At 37.5% G+C, this 16,056-nt stretch overlaps 1 protein-coding gene across 1 annotated transcript in view; it reads right to left on the bottom strand.

The window, feature by feature from the left end:
- The window catches only part of LOC117302624, a 44,672-nt gene extending 32,953 nt beyond the window's left edge, over positions 1–11,719 (bottom strand). The window contains exons 1-4 of the mRNA XM_033786606.1: positions 11,599–11,719; positions 3,767–3,890; positions 2,356–2,510; positions 174–354 (exon numbers count right to left, since the gene is read on the bottom strand). The gene's annotated coding sequence lies outside the window, so the exon portion shown is untranslated. The remainder of the gene's footprint in view (positions 1–173; positions 355–2,355; positions 2,511–3,766; positions 3,891–11,598) is intronic.
- Positions 11,720–16,056: the final 4,337 nt, after the last annotated feature.

Here is a 16,056-nt window from a genome sequence, read left to right as displayed (position 1 = left end):
CTAAAACCTTGGAGTAATTTGTATGCACTCAACATCAACAAAACACCACTCAACCTCCAAGCAACCACAACAAAGTTTTTCAGAATTTTTGAAATAGCATGTTATGAAATATTCCAAGCCTCAACATTCTCCAACCCCCTATCAACTTTTAACTAAAAATAGTGCGTACTTACGACCACAACTTCAAATGTTTTCTCCGCTCTCAATGGTCTCTTGAGTGTTGAGGTGGAATGCAGACATGCCAAGAGCATCTGGTCTTGAGATGGATGCCTTCGTCTCCTCCGTAGCGTTAAGATGTGACGAAGAGGTGTAACCAAATGCTCTCTTACTCAACGGGAAGAGTGACTCCAAAGTCTGTTAAGATCCAAATACAAAATCTTCAACAAGTCTTAGAAAATCATAAATAATATAATAAGTAAGACTTTTAAAGGCGCATTTTCCAGAGATACAATGCGCTGCTAAAGACTGTTACAAAAATGTAGAATGCTACAGATGGAAAAAATAATCTTCTGTAGGACTCGCAATTGACACTGATGGACCACAGGCACAAGTCCTTTGATTTAAGCGTGGGGCCAGTGAAAACACAATGGGACAAGCTTGGTTGTACTGTGTTTTCTTTGATCGAGTAAATTTCCTCGTTGAGCAATTTCCTTGTGAAAAAATATTGACTGTAAATGGTGACTCTTTAAAGAGTATTGAAGTACACTTACACATGAACACAAAGACCTTCTCCGAGTGCTTGTTCAACTCAATTTGACTCTGGTCTTGTAAAATAAATTCCGGTCCAGCAAAGAATTTGAGCTACCAAGCCCTGCCGTCTTGTTTTCTTCAAATTCGAGCGCTGTGCTGTCAAATTTATTACTTAACACCTTTCATCACAAAACAGTACCATCCAAAATGTTACATACATGTAACCCCAATCACAAAAGCACAAATCCAAACGGGTTTCAACCACCAGGAAGTTCTATCAGAATTGTTTCATTTGAAATAGAAAGTGACAAGGAAAATACATATAATCGAAGCCTTGTGTCCGACCAACTTTCTAGTTTAGGTCACGAGAACGAAAGAAAAACAAAAACAGTACTATGATAAAACAAAAACAACGCTGTCATTGCACAAAGATTTCACAGAGAAATTTACAGGACTTATTCACTATGACATCATAAACTAGCAGTCGATAAACATTCAACAGGAACAGCAAACATTCACATTATGAAATTAGAAGAACAACATCCCTGTACTACAGTCATGTATCCCTGGCAAGATTGCCAACATCTGTAGGGCCAATGAGTTTTTCTCTTTCAGTAAAAATGCAAACCCTGCTGCCTTCACCAACTGGTCACTTCAGTTATTTAAAAACCCTGTTCACACTTACCGAGCCAATTCCCATGAAATAAAACCCCAGGAAAGTCCTGTGGAGTGTGCACACAAAAAAAACGCAAACCCTGCTGCCTTCACCAACTGGTGACTTTAGTTGGTGATCCTTGCTAGTTATTTTATAACCCTGTTCACACTACCGAGCCAATTCAGAGGAAATAAAACCCCAGGAAAAGCCCTGGAGAGTTTTAACTCCACACCACCCCATGTTTTTGTTTTCCCGCTAAGCATGAATATTTGGTTTGCCGATCACAGGGTCATCTCGCTTAGCCCGATTCTCAAGAAAGGGGAAGCTGTTTTCCCGGGAGTTTGCTAGAGTTTGTAAGTCAAGTGTGAAAGGAATTTCCTGGGAATTTTATCTAGAGTGAAAGGGTCTTTTTAGATTCCACATTACATATTAGTGAAGATGAGAGATAGGGATGACTAACTGATAAAAAAAAGAGGTCACATACGCTGATGTCATACCAGCAAAATTCCATGTTACATTCACACATTCTTATTCAGTTAGTCATTTAAAAGCGAACAGTCTACTAAAAGCCAGGCCTCGAAATAACCAGAGCAACCCATAGCAACTGCCGGCGGTGGTGCCCTGTGCTTTTGCTATGGTGCCCTGCGTAATGTTCCAGTACAAAATTACAGTTTCCTCATAGAGGTTGCCCTTACCAGCAGCACAAATTAATAAGTTTATAAAACTTTTTAATAAAATACAAAATCTCAAGAAAAGATAAAACAAGTAGTCCCCCCCCAAAAAAAAAAAGTTAAAGGCCTGACTTTTTTATCCTAGCTCTCGCCTTTTAGCCTTAAAAAAAGACTCTGCTAGGGCCAAAATGTCGAGCCACTAACTTTTGTTTTGCATTTATACCATCGGTCCTTTTGGTTGGTAAACAAAGTGCAACAGCTAATATACTATTTTTCAGAACAATTGATACTAACTTGTGATTAAGCATGAGTGGCTCTGCATAAAGTCGTTTCACTTACCTTCTGTCTCAATAAAGTAGTTGTTCCAACAGTATTTTCCTAAGACTGTCCGCTGAAGTGTAAGAAGTTACTAGGTACTTCAATCCCAACACCATGCACCATGTGGACATTATTGTAGATTCTTTGTTTAGATGTCGAGTAGATACCTGTGTTATCTGCACAGAAATAACAAAACAAGTCTTCGTTGTTACTAATATTTCACTTTGTTCAATTAATCAGATGAAACAATTGCAGGTAGCAATAAAACAAAGGTCAGAGTGTGAATCAAGACCATGAATGATTCCCGCTTGGTACTCACTCACACTTCACCTGGTAACACAGTAAAGTTCAGGCCAGTATATTTCCTGTTCAAAAGTAGCATACTGGAAATTGGGATGCAAACTTTATCCATAATTTGGGAGTGAACAAAGAAATATCTCCCCTACTTTTGGGCCCAATTTTAAAAAGCTGCTAAGCACAACAATTTTATGCTTACCAGAATAGGAATACCAGCCACAATACTATTTCACACATACAATCTGTGATTGCTGGTATTCTACTTGTTTTGCCTTGCAGAACATGTTTAGGCAATATTGTCAGCCTCTGCAGCTGTATCAAAATAGGCCCTGAGCAGCAGAATCAGATTTAGCACAAAAAGTCAACTTTATGCTAACCAGAATAATAACCACAATATTTTCAGCTTAATAATAAGCAGCCCTTACAAAATTGGTCCCATGATTCAGAAACCATCCAGATGGCTCATTTTAATGAACAGGGGTGAGCAGTAAATTATGAGAAAGATATCTCTGTTTCATCTTAAGATGATGTGCCTCCTTCTTTAAGGAGACAGCTCTGGAATGTAATTAAAGGAACACACACCATCTTTGATGGATGTGTTTCCACATTTGGGGCGCTTTTCATTCTTTGTCCAACAGGAAGTGACTTGTGATGATTAGCGCTTGGGAAATGATGGGTTATGTAAACACAGACGTCCTCGCTGGTTTCATTGCCAGAAAATAACAAAGTTGGGAACCATTGGCAACAATGCAGGCTTTTCACAGAGGCAAAGAAGGCGGTTGCCTCCATGCCCCATGGTCATTGCCTTGGTGCCCTTGAAATGCTTAAAAGTACCATTTCCTCATAGGGTGCCCTTTACCAAGGAGAAAAAGCCTTGGTGCCCTTGTCCTTTCAAAAATTGAAGCACACAGGCTTGACAATGTAAACTTTATGGAATTTTGGTTGGTAACCTGTTTCTGGCAAGCAAATTTGGTAAGCAAGATTTGTCTGCGCTTAGCAAGTTTGTGTGCATACAGACTGTATGAAACTGAGCCCACATGGCCAAAACGGGATTTGGGCAGGGCTGACCCAAACTTTGTGCGTGGATCTAAGCTACAAATACTACACATTCCCTTTAATGGATGAAGTTACATACCAGTGTAGTCTCTCTCAGCCTGGTGAGTTGACCTTAAGATGAGGATAGTGACCTTGAGATGGGGATCCTCTACACATCTCAAGACTCCTCCACAGTCCACATAACAGCTGTGAGGCTCCCTGTGCTGTAATGAATACATCATACAATAACAGTTCAACTTTGACACTATAGACACTCATAGTTCCCACATGACATAAATCGGCCATCTTTACGGCAATTTGGAACACACAGCCTTCATAAAACTCGTTGCCTGATTGGTTAGTAAACAGCATGGTTGCGTTAATAAACGGAGCGCTTGACGCGCCTGCAAGCCAAAATTTGTTTTTCTTCTTAAATTGATTAATGGATTTGCAGTATTCAGAGTGTTTGACACTCAATCAGTAAATCATTGCAAAAAATGTCTCCCTTTTAAGGATGTTTTAAAAAGTTCACACTTGTGATCTACTTGGTGTTTATTTTGGTCTTAAATGCCCTCAAATGTGCATTCTGGAGTATTATAAATGGTTCTATTTTGATAATGCCGTGCACAGATACGCTAGCTTATACTATAGCGACATGTGAGTAACTATCCAAAAAGAAAAAGATAAGATAATATTCCTATACTTTTGTACAGAGAAAGTGAAGAAAGAAAAGAGGAAAATCAAAACCCCCAAAAAGAGGAAATCAGCTAAAAAGGGGAAATCTCACATTCTTGACGAAGGGAGAACTGAGAGCGATTTGCCTTTTTTTGCAAACAAAAAAGAGGACTCTGTTCAAGACGATGGTAAAGTTTTTAATGGCACTAAACAAAAAGAAGAAAAAATATAAAATCAGCTGCAAGAAGTTGCAAGCCTGTTAACTTCAAACAATAAAAACAAAATTGATTTTGACAACGGCTGAAAGGTCTCTCTGCCTCATGAGGCAGAAAATGTTTTCAGCAGAGGAGGACGTTTTAAATATCAAGCGCAAATGTACGGTGAGGTGGAGTTCAATGATTGGACACAGATCACTGATTCACTCAAACGTCTAATCTGATTTGCATAAACAGGTTAAATGTATGCTGTCAGGTCCTACTAATTAAACATGCCTTTAAAGCAGACTTAATTAACATATTTTGCATTCCAGAAAGACCCAATGATATAGAAAATGATGGAGATTCCTGCCTGGTAAAGTTTTAATATATCAATATCAACATTTATGTAGTGCTATCTAGACATGCCTTTTAAAGGGAAGGTACACGTTTGGTAATTACTCAAAACAAATATTAACTTTAAAACTGACTTGGTAACAAGCATTGGAGAGCTGTTGATAGTATAAAACATTGTGGGAAACGACTACCTCTGAAGTACCATAGTTTTTGAGAGAGGTAATTTCTCACTAAAACAATAAAAGACTTCTAGCTAGAAGTCTTTTATTCCTATCTGAAAGCACACAAATTCGTCCAACAAGGGTGTTTTTTCTTTCATCATTTTCTCGCAACTTCGATGACCGATTGAGCCCAAATTTTCACAGGCTTGTTATTTTATGCTTATGATGGGATACACCTAGTGAGAACACTGGTCTTTGACAATTACCAAACGTGTACACTCAGTGCATTTAAAGTGGACATAGCAAACAAAATTGGCAATCCAGAATGACCCAGTGTTAATATAGAAAATGATGGAGTCTTTTGATGGTAAATTTTATTTAATATTATCAACATTTATGTAGTGCATTTAGAATGCAGACGTCCTTTATGGCACTGCAGTTGTTAAAAGCTACAAGACACGATTTACTCATATATTGTGCTTTATTATCAGTATTTTACATTCATAGCAAATTAATCGCCAACGGGAGGTAAACTTATCTATATATTTTGTATGCAGACAATAACAATCGTTAATCTCACCATTACAGAGATAATGATGTGAAAGTGTGTGATAAAGATTATATTTTTAGATATCATTTGGTAAGGTGTTTGAATTACGTGCGAAACTTGCACAGTCTTTATCTGGTATTAAAGGTGAAAAAAAAACTGAAAGTATATGCTATCAATAATACAAAAGAGCTATATTTTGTTTTAAAAATAGTTTTGTTTTTTATGGTTATTTTATAGAAAATTAAGGATTCAGTGTTTTGTTGGTGATGTTTGGCCCCAAAAAATTAAAATAACAAAATGAAAATTTCAAGTTAGTACTTTTGTGTGATACGTATCATGTTTCATAAAACTTTTGATTATTGAGTCTGTTTAGTAGGCCCTACATCTTTAAAACAAAAGATCCAAGTACAGGAAGCAGATGTGCGTGCCAAAACATACAGAAAGTACACTCTATGTATGCAACCTCTTAAATAGTGTAATTAATCAAAACACTAAGCGAAACCAACACATAAAATAATGTTCAATTCAACCTCACACTAACCATAACCCAGATATTTACCGTTCTAGAAATACAACATGGCACCATATGGCCAATCAGACAAAGACTGACAAAGAAACAATCTTCATGTTTAAGTGTTACATTTAAAGGCACTATACACCTTTGGTTATTGTCAAAGACCACTATTCTCACTTGGTGTATCCCAACATTAATGCATACAATAGCAAATCTGTGAAAATTCGGACTCAATTGGTCATTGAAGTTGCAAGAGAATATGAAAGAAAAAATAACCCTTGTTGCATAAAATTTGTGCGCTTTCAGATGCCTAAAAATGCTTCAGGCCCGAGTTCTTATATTTGAGTGAGAAATTTCCTCTTGAAAAAAACTACATTACTTCAGAGGGAGCCGATTCTAAAACGTTTTAATACTATCATCATCTCTCCATTGCTTGTTACCAAGTAAGTTTTAAATGCTAACAATTATTTGGAGTAATTAGCAATAGTGCCCACAGTCCCATTAAAACAGTTGATGGTATCACATCTTCCGCACTTGTCTCAATGAAGTGTGTAATGCTATAATGTAAGGTTTTTTTATGTGCAACTTTCAATTATTTATGACACTTTCTGAACAAGGAAACTTGTTTCTAAAATATCTATAATCAAGTTGTACATGGTTGTGATCCATTATTGGTTTATACAACAGAACAGAAAGCAAGTAGCTCCACTTTTTCTTTCTCTGCGTTACAAATGTTTTGAGAACTCGGTGTCTGTAAAAGACAATTACTGTTAAAACACTGTACACTATTGGTAATTGTCAAACACAAGTGTTCTCACTTGGTCAATCTCAACATATGCATAACAAAACCTGTGAAAATTTGAGCTCAATTGGTCGTCGAAGTTGCGAGATAATAATGAAAGAAGAAAAAACCCTTGTCACACGAAGTTGTGTGTGTTTAGATGGTTGATTTCGAGACCTCAAGTTCTAAATCTGAGGTCTCGAAATCAAATTCGTGGAAAATTACTTCTTTCTCAAAAACTATGGCACTTCAGAGGGAGCCGTTTCTCACAATGTTTTATACCATCAACCTCTCCCCATTACTAGTCACCAAGAAAGGTTTTATGCTAATAATTATTTTGAGTAATTACCAATAGTGTCCACTGCCTTTAAAAGTAGATTACATCCCATGGCACCCACACTAGCAATTGCCTTGATGCCCTGCGTGCTTTTGCTGTGATGCCCTTTGCAAGGATTCAATACAAATTTACATTTTTCTCATAGAAATGCCCCTAACCAGAGGGAAAATTGCTGTGCCCCTTCAAGAGAGACGTTCAAGGCCTGAATATGTTGCACACATGAGACAAATATTCAAAGTTAAGTGTCTGCAAAATAACAAGATCTGTCTGACAACTTAATGATGTCACCACTTGCTCACGCTTTTTTTCTCAGCAGTCACAGATGCCCAAATGTCAAGAGGTCACTGGAACCAATATTTCATACATCGTACCCCGCAAATCCTAACTTTCTTGAAAAATTCAATAGCGACTACGGCTACGGATACGACTAGATTTCCGGGTCATCATGCATTAAAGTATAGGGAGTCTTTAGCAACACCCTTACCAACAGCCGTAGTCAAAGCCGCCAATTAGTCTACTTGTCTCAAGGAGATTTCCCATATCAAGAAGTTTTTGACTGCAGCAACTGAAATAAGCAACAGTTATTTAAAAGGTTTTCAAAAGCTATCTCCTTCACTCTATCATCCTTGTTTTAAAAGAAACTGAATAAAATTTGATTAGTCCAAAAGGGGAAATTCCCGTTGAAATGAAGATCCAAAAGTGAAAGATTAATTTCAAAGGCTGAACTTCAATGCATACATGTACAAGGAAATAGACAAGCCTTTGAAAGAGATGTGTACTTGCCACAAACAAATTATAACAATGTCAATTGTCTGAAGTACTTCCTTTTTCAATGAAGGATAATGAAATTTAAACCAGACCCAATTTCATGGAGCTGCTTAAAGCCATTGGACACTTTCGGCAAACAGTATTGTCCAAGGCCCACACTTTGTGTATCACAACTTATATATAAAATAACAAACCTGTGAAGATTTAGGCTCAATTGATCATCGGAGTCGGGAGAAAATAACGGGAAAACCCACCATTGTTTCCGCATGTTTCGCAGTGTCCTGACATGTGTTTAAAATAAATCCCTAATTCTCGATATCGAGAATTGATATTGTTTTAATGTTTTCTCAAAAAGTAAAGCATTTCATGGAATAATATTTCAAGAGAAGTCTTTCACCAGTACCTTCTGTAAACCCTGTAAGTTATTTGTAAATCTGTGAACTTTTAATTTTGTTTCTGTTCCGAAAGTGTCCAATGGCTTTAACACAGCATTATATGCCTACAACTGTAGGTCATCAGGGTCTAACTTCAAAAAGCTGTTTAGCAGAAAGTATTTCTCAGCAAATTTTCTTTTGGGATACTAATTTTTGGGGATAAAAACTTGTCTATTTTTCCATAACCACATTACTTCAAAGTGAAATGACTCTAAAAAAACGCTTCACACTATAGAAAGCTGAGCAGTGTCATGGCCGAGCAGTGAAAGCCATTGAACACTTTCGGTACAGAAAAAAAAAAAAGTTCACAGATTTACAAATAACTTACAGGGTTTACAGAAGGTAGTGGTGAAATACTTCTCTTGAAATATTATTCCATGAAATGCTTTACTTTTTGAGAAAACAGTAAAACAATATCAATTCTCGTTAACGAGAATTACAGATTTATTTTAAACAAATGTCATTACACGGCGAAACGCGCGGATACAAGGGTGGGTTTTCCCGTTATTTTCTCCCGACTCCGATGACCGATTAAGCCCAAATTTTCACAGGTTTGTTATTTGATATAGAAGTTGTGATACACGAAGTGTGGGCCTTGGACAATACTGTTTACCGAAAGGGTCCAATGGCTTTAAGAGCACCGGATTCAAGCACTGGTGTTTGATCAGCAGGGTGTGGGTTCGGATCCCGGTCGTGACACTTGCTACATAAAATTGGGGAGGTAGTGCTTTCTGCTCTATCGGCTAGGCTTCGAATTGAAGATACCCAAGCCTACATTCGTATGGACTGTGAAAGGGGTAACCCTGTTTCAGCCCTAGAAGTAGGTGGCAATGGCCTCTGGACAAAAATAATTGTAGCCCACACCTTGAAGTGGCCTTCAGGCCTTGTGTGTCAGGCGACTTGCATAAAAAAAATTTTTTTTTAATATTTAAAAAAAGCAATCTGAGCACTGTGACTTCTAACAAAGTCAGTTTGTGTTGCCATTAATGTTAAGGAGTAGTTGCCAAACGTATACCTATGATTATTTGTGCTATATCTTTCAAAAAGACTTTGAAGTTTTTTATTTGGTGATGTGCTCATAATATCATGGCAAATTAGCAGCAAGTTTACAGTTCACTTTACATTTTTTACAAATAAAAACCACCTTTCATTTTCCCCAGCAATCCAAGTGATTGACAAGGGGATTGTACCATATGGGAAACGTCTGGACCTTCAATCTGGGTCTAGAAAAAATACAAAACTAACACCACCACAGGAAATGGTTCCCTGGACCTGACGGAAATGCACTAATAGAGTCATGTCAAATGTCCCACTTGAATCTAATATTTCACTTTTGTGGGAAGTAAAAGTTATAAATTATGTTTTTGTCAGAGGAAAACTGGATTTATTTTACTGTAGGATGACTTTTAGAAAAGTTACATCTATTGGAAAAGTTACATTGATGAGAAACAGAGTTTTAATTAGTAACAAATTAATTATTCTAAATAAATTGTTAATTAATTAATCTTATTATTTTATTGTTAATTCCTTGAGTTTTAACTCTAAAAGAGTCATTTTCAAAGGCTTTCATCAAAAAAAGAGGTTCTTTAAAGATTTCTTGCAATGTGGGGTGATTAGGTTGGTGAACAGTTTGCAACACTTTTTTATTTTTTATGTATTGGCTCTTTAATGACACAATGTTGCATAAATTTACTCCTCATACTTTACCAATATTTACACAATTTATGGTATATATTTCCGATAAAATCAAGAATACCTCAAAAGTGAACTTACTCTAGCTCACAAGCCTGAGGAAACCTGTAAACAAGGGTGCTTGCTACGTATGTGAACCAGAAACACCGGCTGTTAACCCTTACTCTTCCACGATAAGTGTTCATGGTTCTTTTACATGCACTACCAATCATAGGACACAGGAATAACGAATATTAATTTTGTTTTTTACCCATACACCGATGTGTGTTAGCACTGTATACTCAGTACTTTCCTGAGTCCTGTGAAAAAATATCACAGGCATATTACTCGGGTGGGATTCGAACCCACGGCCCTTGCAATTCTAGAGCAGTGTCTTACCAACTAGACTACCGAGGTTGCCCGGTAGCTAGAGGCAGTTCGAACCCACGGCCCTTGCAATTCTAGAGCAGTGTCTTACCAACTAGACTACCGAGGTTGCCCGGTAGCTAGAGGCAGTTCGAACCCACGGCCCTTGCAATTCTAGAGCAGTGTCTTACCAACTAGACTACCGAGGTTGCCCGGTAGCTAGAGGCAGTTCGAACCCACGGCCCTTGCAATTCTAGAGCAGTGTCTTACCAACTAGACTACCGAGGTTGCCCGGTAGCTAGAGGCAGTTCGAACCCACGGCCCTTGCAATTCTAGAGCAGTGTCTTACCAACTAGACTACCGAGGTTGCCCGGTAGCTAGAGGCAGTTCGAACCCACGGCCCTTGCAATTCTAGAGCAGTGTCTTACCAACTAGACTACCGAGGTTGCCCGGCAGCTAGAGGCAGTTCGAACCCACGGCCCTTGCAATTCTAGAGCAGTGTCTTACCAACTAGACTACCGAGGTTGCCCGGCAGCTAGAGGCAGTTCGAATAACAACTTAACACCCCATCTGATGGACAAAGCATTGCTCAAGGAAACAAGTGCCACAACTATGACTCCAACCCACACTCTTGTGTGAACCATCTTCGATTTAAAACAATTCCATGAACAACCAGTCAGCAATTGTCTCCAAACCGCATTTCCAAGCCAATGTTTATTTAACAAAACATTACAAAACAGCCACTACAAATACACAACACTTTTTATCAAACATTCACTTTCCATCTTCAATTAATTGTTTTTTTAATTAGGGAAATTTCATGCTCCACATCATCGTCTTTACTTTGTATCCAATTATTAGAACAAGGATAAATTTGCCTACGCAACCATGTTTGTTTGAATAGAATTTGTGTACGCTGTGAAAAATTGTGTACCACCATCTATCGAATCATGAAGGCCAAACCCCCCCCCCCAACACCCATCCCCACCTCCACCCTCAGTTTATTTCAGCGAGACAAACTGCTCAACCTGACCCCACTATAGCTTAAAACCATAAACTCATTCCAAGCGACAATATTAGGCCTACTAAACTAAAATCAAAATTAAAATTTTAATTGCACTTACGATCCGTTATAATATTCCTACCACGTCTTTGTTGTCTGAGGGAGACCCAGAAGAGGAAAATAAAACACCACAAACAAGCCGCTGGTGTTCAATAATACTAAGTTGGTAGGCCTCGGCCTTATTATGTGCAGACGTCACCGTGGTGGTGGTGTGTGTGTTGTTCAGGTATCGTCCAATGTCACTAAACCTACCACTGAGGACATTATACTGATTGCAAATGAAAGGCACGTGCCGTGTGTACGCTCCATGGACAAAAGTCTTGTTTCTCTACTGACCAAACAGACATGATTTCCTTTTCAATGGGTAGATACATATTTGCCTTGTTGGGTCGCTATTAAGAAATTTTCAAGTGTACATTACAAGTTTGCAGAGTATGAAGAAAAAATGTAACAAAATAACTACAACTTAAAACAAAAAAAATGGGGAAAAAAAAAATATATATATATATATTTTTTTTTTTTTTTACCACACAATAACAACAAAACAATGAATTCTTAATTTTCTAGTATTTAAATTGAAAACCACAATTATTAATTTTTGACAAATGAGTTCAACTTTCTTTAAATGACAATGACTTCCAGACAGAAAAATATCTCGGCGACAGTACATCCTGACCTCCAAGCAAAATACAAATGCAATTTTATAATTAGCTTTTATTAATCAATATTGTAAGTTTGCCCTTTAAAGCACTACATGGACATAAGATTGATTGTGCCATATATTATCCCAGCAGCCATTAATCTCGTAAACACTTGGAAGAATTAGCCACTCCCTCCGTCTTTGTAACACGATCTTGCTAAATGCTGTCTTACCGGACTACTAGTACCAACAATTTAAATGGATGTACTTGAGTCAAAAGACATTCTGGAGGAAGAAGAATGTGATTTTGTGACGACACAAATGCTTCCAGACAAGAAAAAGAAAAAAGGTTGCCCTTTTAAAAGGCAATGTGCTGTAGCCTACTTAAAGGTAGTGGACACTATTGGTAATTACTCAAAATAATTATTAGCATAAAGCCTTTCATGGTGACGAGTTATGGGTAGAGGTTGATGGTATAAAACATTGTGAGAAACGGCTCCCTCTGAAGTGCCATAGTTTTTGAGAAAGAAGTAATTTTCCACAAATTTGATTTCGAGACCTCAGATTTAGAACTTGAGATCTCAAAATCAACCGTCTAAACGCACACAACTTCGTGTGACAAGGGTGTTTTTCTTTCATTATTATTCGCAAGTTCGATGACCGATTGAGCTTAAATTTTCACCGGTTTGTTATTTTATGCATATGTTGAGATACACCAACTGTGAGGGCTAGTCTTTTACAATTACCAATAGTGTCCACTGCCTTTAAAAGCTAGACAATTGAAAACAACACAATAGTTCAACTTCTGAAATTCGGAACGGGGAGGATTGGGGTGAGGGCTGCAGCCCCCAAAAGCCCCTTTTGTGACCCTCAGTGCCTCGCTGCTGTTGGGTTAGTTTACGTAAATCTCATAAGAAAAGAATATTTAACAGGCCTCAAATATCATCTTTGAGAGGGCAAAGCCATTTTAATTTTACAAAAGGGCACTTCCATCCAAAAATCTTTATGTTTGTGAACATTTCGAAGGGGCACCAAGGCCAAGACCAAGGGCAACATGGGGCATACCTCCATGGCTTCTGTGTATTTCTAGACCTGATGTTATGGTAACTGCTGTTGACAGAAACATCTTTGCCAAACGCAGTTTAGCAGTGGGCTTAATTTTCAAGTGCAATGGTTGTTTACGTAGGTCACATCATCAATGTTCAATTCACTCTTCAGAAAATCTGCCAGCCAATTAACGGAAACTTGGCCTGTTTCAGGTCTTCGTCAACTACCAAAGGCATGTGAAGCATCTGTCAGACAGGCTCTTCATACTCTGGTTTAGAGTCCATTGCAACATTCTGCAGTCATCAGATTACAAGAAAAACTTCATCTTCGTGATAGCTTGGAACAACCGCGCAGGCATCTCAAACTGTGTTTTTGTTTCTAGGTTTTAGTTTTCAAGAGTATTAAAGTCACCAATGGTTACAATGTATAAAAGTACGTAACAGGGAGTGCAAGTCTAGTATTTAAAATGTTGGGATTCATGTGCGGTGCTATTATAAGTGAAGGAAACAAAATTGACTCAGTAAGAATTCAAGTATAATTGTCACACAGAAGACCTAAAATAATACTCACATATTTCCAGAGGTGGAACTCAATCGGAGACATCCTTGAGAGCTTTTGCGGTTTCATTTTTGTGAGTTTTATTTCAGTGCTGTTAAACAGACAGAAAGCATCCACAACAATTCTGCCATTTTCCTGCAGCCCCATCCTTGCTGCAAAGTGATTGCCTAAGGGGCAAGGGGAGGAGAAATTCTTTTAATTATTGTGCCTGAGGAAACTGAACGACTTTTGCATTGTCAGAAGAAAGACAAACTAAAGCGCATCTTAGAGCCTGGGATGCTGTAAGTAACAATGTTTTTAGTTTTAACTGACTTTGGTTTGGATGGTCGTACTTTGGGAAAAAATGTCCGTATGGCGCCACCACTTTTTCATTCGATATGAAATAATATAGTATCTAATTTACCTCAATGAGATATCCCTTCTTGTAAAATTGAGTGAAAAAGTGGTGGCGCCATACGGAAAGTTATCCGTACTTTGCGCACACAGGGCAGCTCTGTGCTGTGTTTATGACACATTTCAAATTCAGCAATTTGCTCTTAAAATTGCAAAAAAAAGTAAAAAAAGACATGACAAAATAGCTAAAAATTTGCAAACTGGCTTCCATGCATTTTTAATACAGAAGCAACGATTCCACTTATTGCGTGAATAGTTACATTTAATCAAGAAATCATCATGTGATTTTGTACTGGGTTAGTTTTCGTTTTTATTTGTCATGTTTGTACTATTTTGTACAGGGCCTGAAACGTTTTTCCAACATTGACAGTTTATTTAGCCCCATAAAAGCAATTAGTCATTGCCGTCCGTTTAATTATTACCGTGAAAAGGGGAACACTTTCTAACCATGTTCTTACAAAATTTCCTTCCTCCATGTTTCTGACAACTGACAGTTGTTGTTATATAGCGCCACCACTGGTGACAGGTGGGCGATTTCGTTTTAATAATCTAAACAAAATAACAAAATAAATGTGGAGGGAAACTCACAACAAAATGTTGGCCTACCTTATCCTTGAATGAAGGTAGATAATTTCACCAAGGGTTTGCACGAGCTAGAAACATCGACTATTTCAGAAATTTACAAGAAAAAAATCTGACAGTCAGCAGAGAGAGACGTGATATGCCAAAACAGACCGCACAATTAATCCCACGTGTTCGAAATTACCATTCTTTGCTTAACATGTTTTATAAATACCCAACAAAAAGACATCTTATAAAAAACAATTTTGTAAATAATTTGTACACTTCTAATTATATATACGAAGATTTATTTTTGTATTTAATTTAACGTTTTTATCTTGATTGTTAGTAATTTAAGTGTTTACCACAAGAACAGCATTCTTGAAAGAGGTTGTGGTTTGTTTACAGCGTGGTTTGTCATCTGCTCAGAGTTATGAAAAAACACGGCAAATTTATGCGTCCGCTATACAAAGAGTATCTCTTCAAATATTAACAAAGTCAAACTAAAAGCTATTTTTTTCAGACGTAAATGTCAGAATTTGTGCAACGAGGGTGTTTTTTCTGTCATTATTATCTTGCAACTTCGATGACCAAATTTTCACAGGTTTGTTATGGTATGTTGGGATACACAAAGAAAGAGAGACAATTACCAAAGGTGTCCAGTGCCTTTGAAGCTTCACATCTCTATTTCACCTGCAGGGGATCCAATTCCATCCGGCTCTGCTTGCTGTGAACTTGTATATTGAGATCAATGGTTGGGACCACAATGGTCCCGGAAGTTGCAATATTGCTGATTGTCAATTGTCAGTTGTCAATTTGTTGAGATAATTGTTAAAGTTAACTCTCGAAAATCATTTGATTTTCACCAGAAACGTGTGATGTTTTGTGAAATCACTTCCTTCTGATCAACTTAAAAAGAACAGCATTTTAAAATAAAATGAAACACAGACACATAGATGTATTATCATCACTCTTGTCTCTCTCCATTTATTTACTCAATATCAAAAATTTACATCAGTGGAGCTTTGTTATTTTTTTTCTTTGAAAATAGAAGTCACATGAGAGAGTTATTTACACAACAACTGTACACTTTTTTTTTCTTCTTCTTAATCTTTGATACAATATAACCACCCACAAACTACGGGTCAAGTGTACACTAGGTTCAGAAATTTGTAATCATAAAGTCGAGTCAACTACAATTTTCTGATGAAGTCTCCACACTCGCAACTTTTAACAGATGTAAAGCTTCAATCAAGTGCGCACGCCGCTTATCTTTATGTACACTAGCACGCCCCGCACACACGCACACACACATATCCG

Source organism: Asterias rubens, chromosome 18 (genome assembly GCF_902459465.1).
Source record: "Asterias rubens chromosome 18, eAstRub1.3, whole genome shotgun sequence".
Classification (NCBI taxonomy): domain Eukaryota; kingdom Metazoa; phylum Echinodermata; class Asteroidea; order Forcipulatida; family Asteriidae; genus Asterias; species Asterias rubens.
This window is presented reverse-complemented; position numbering and strand designations above follow the sequence as displayed.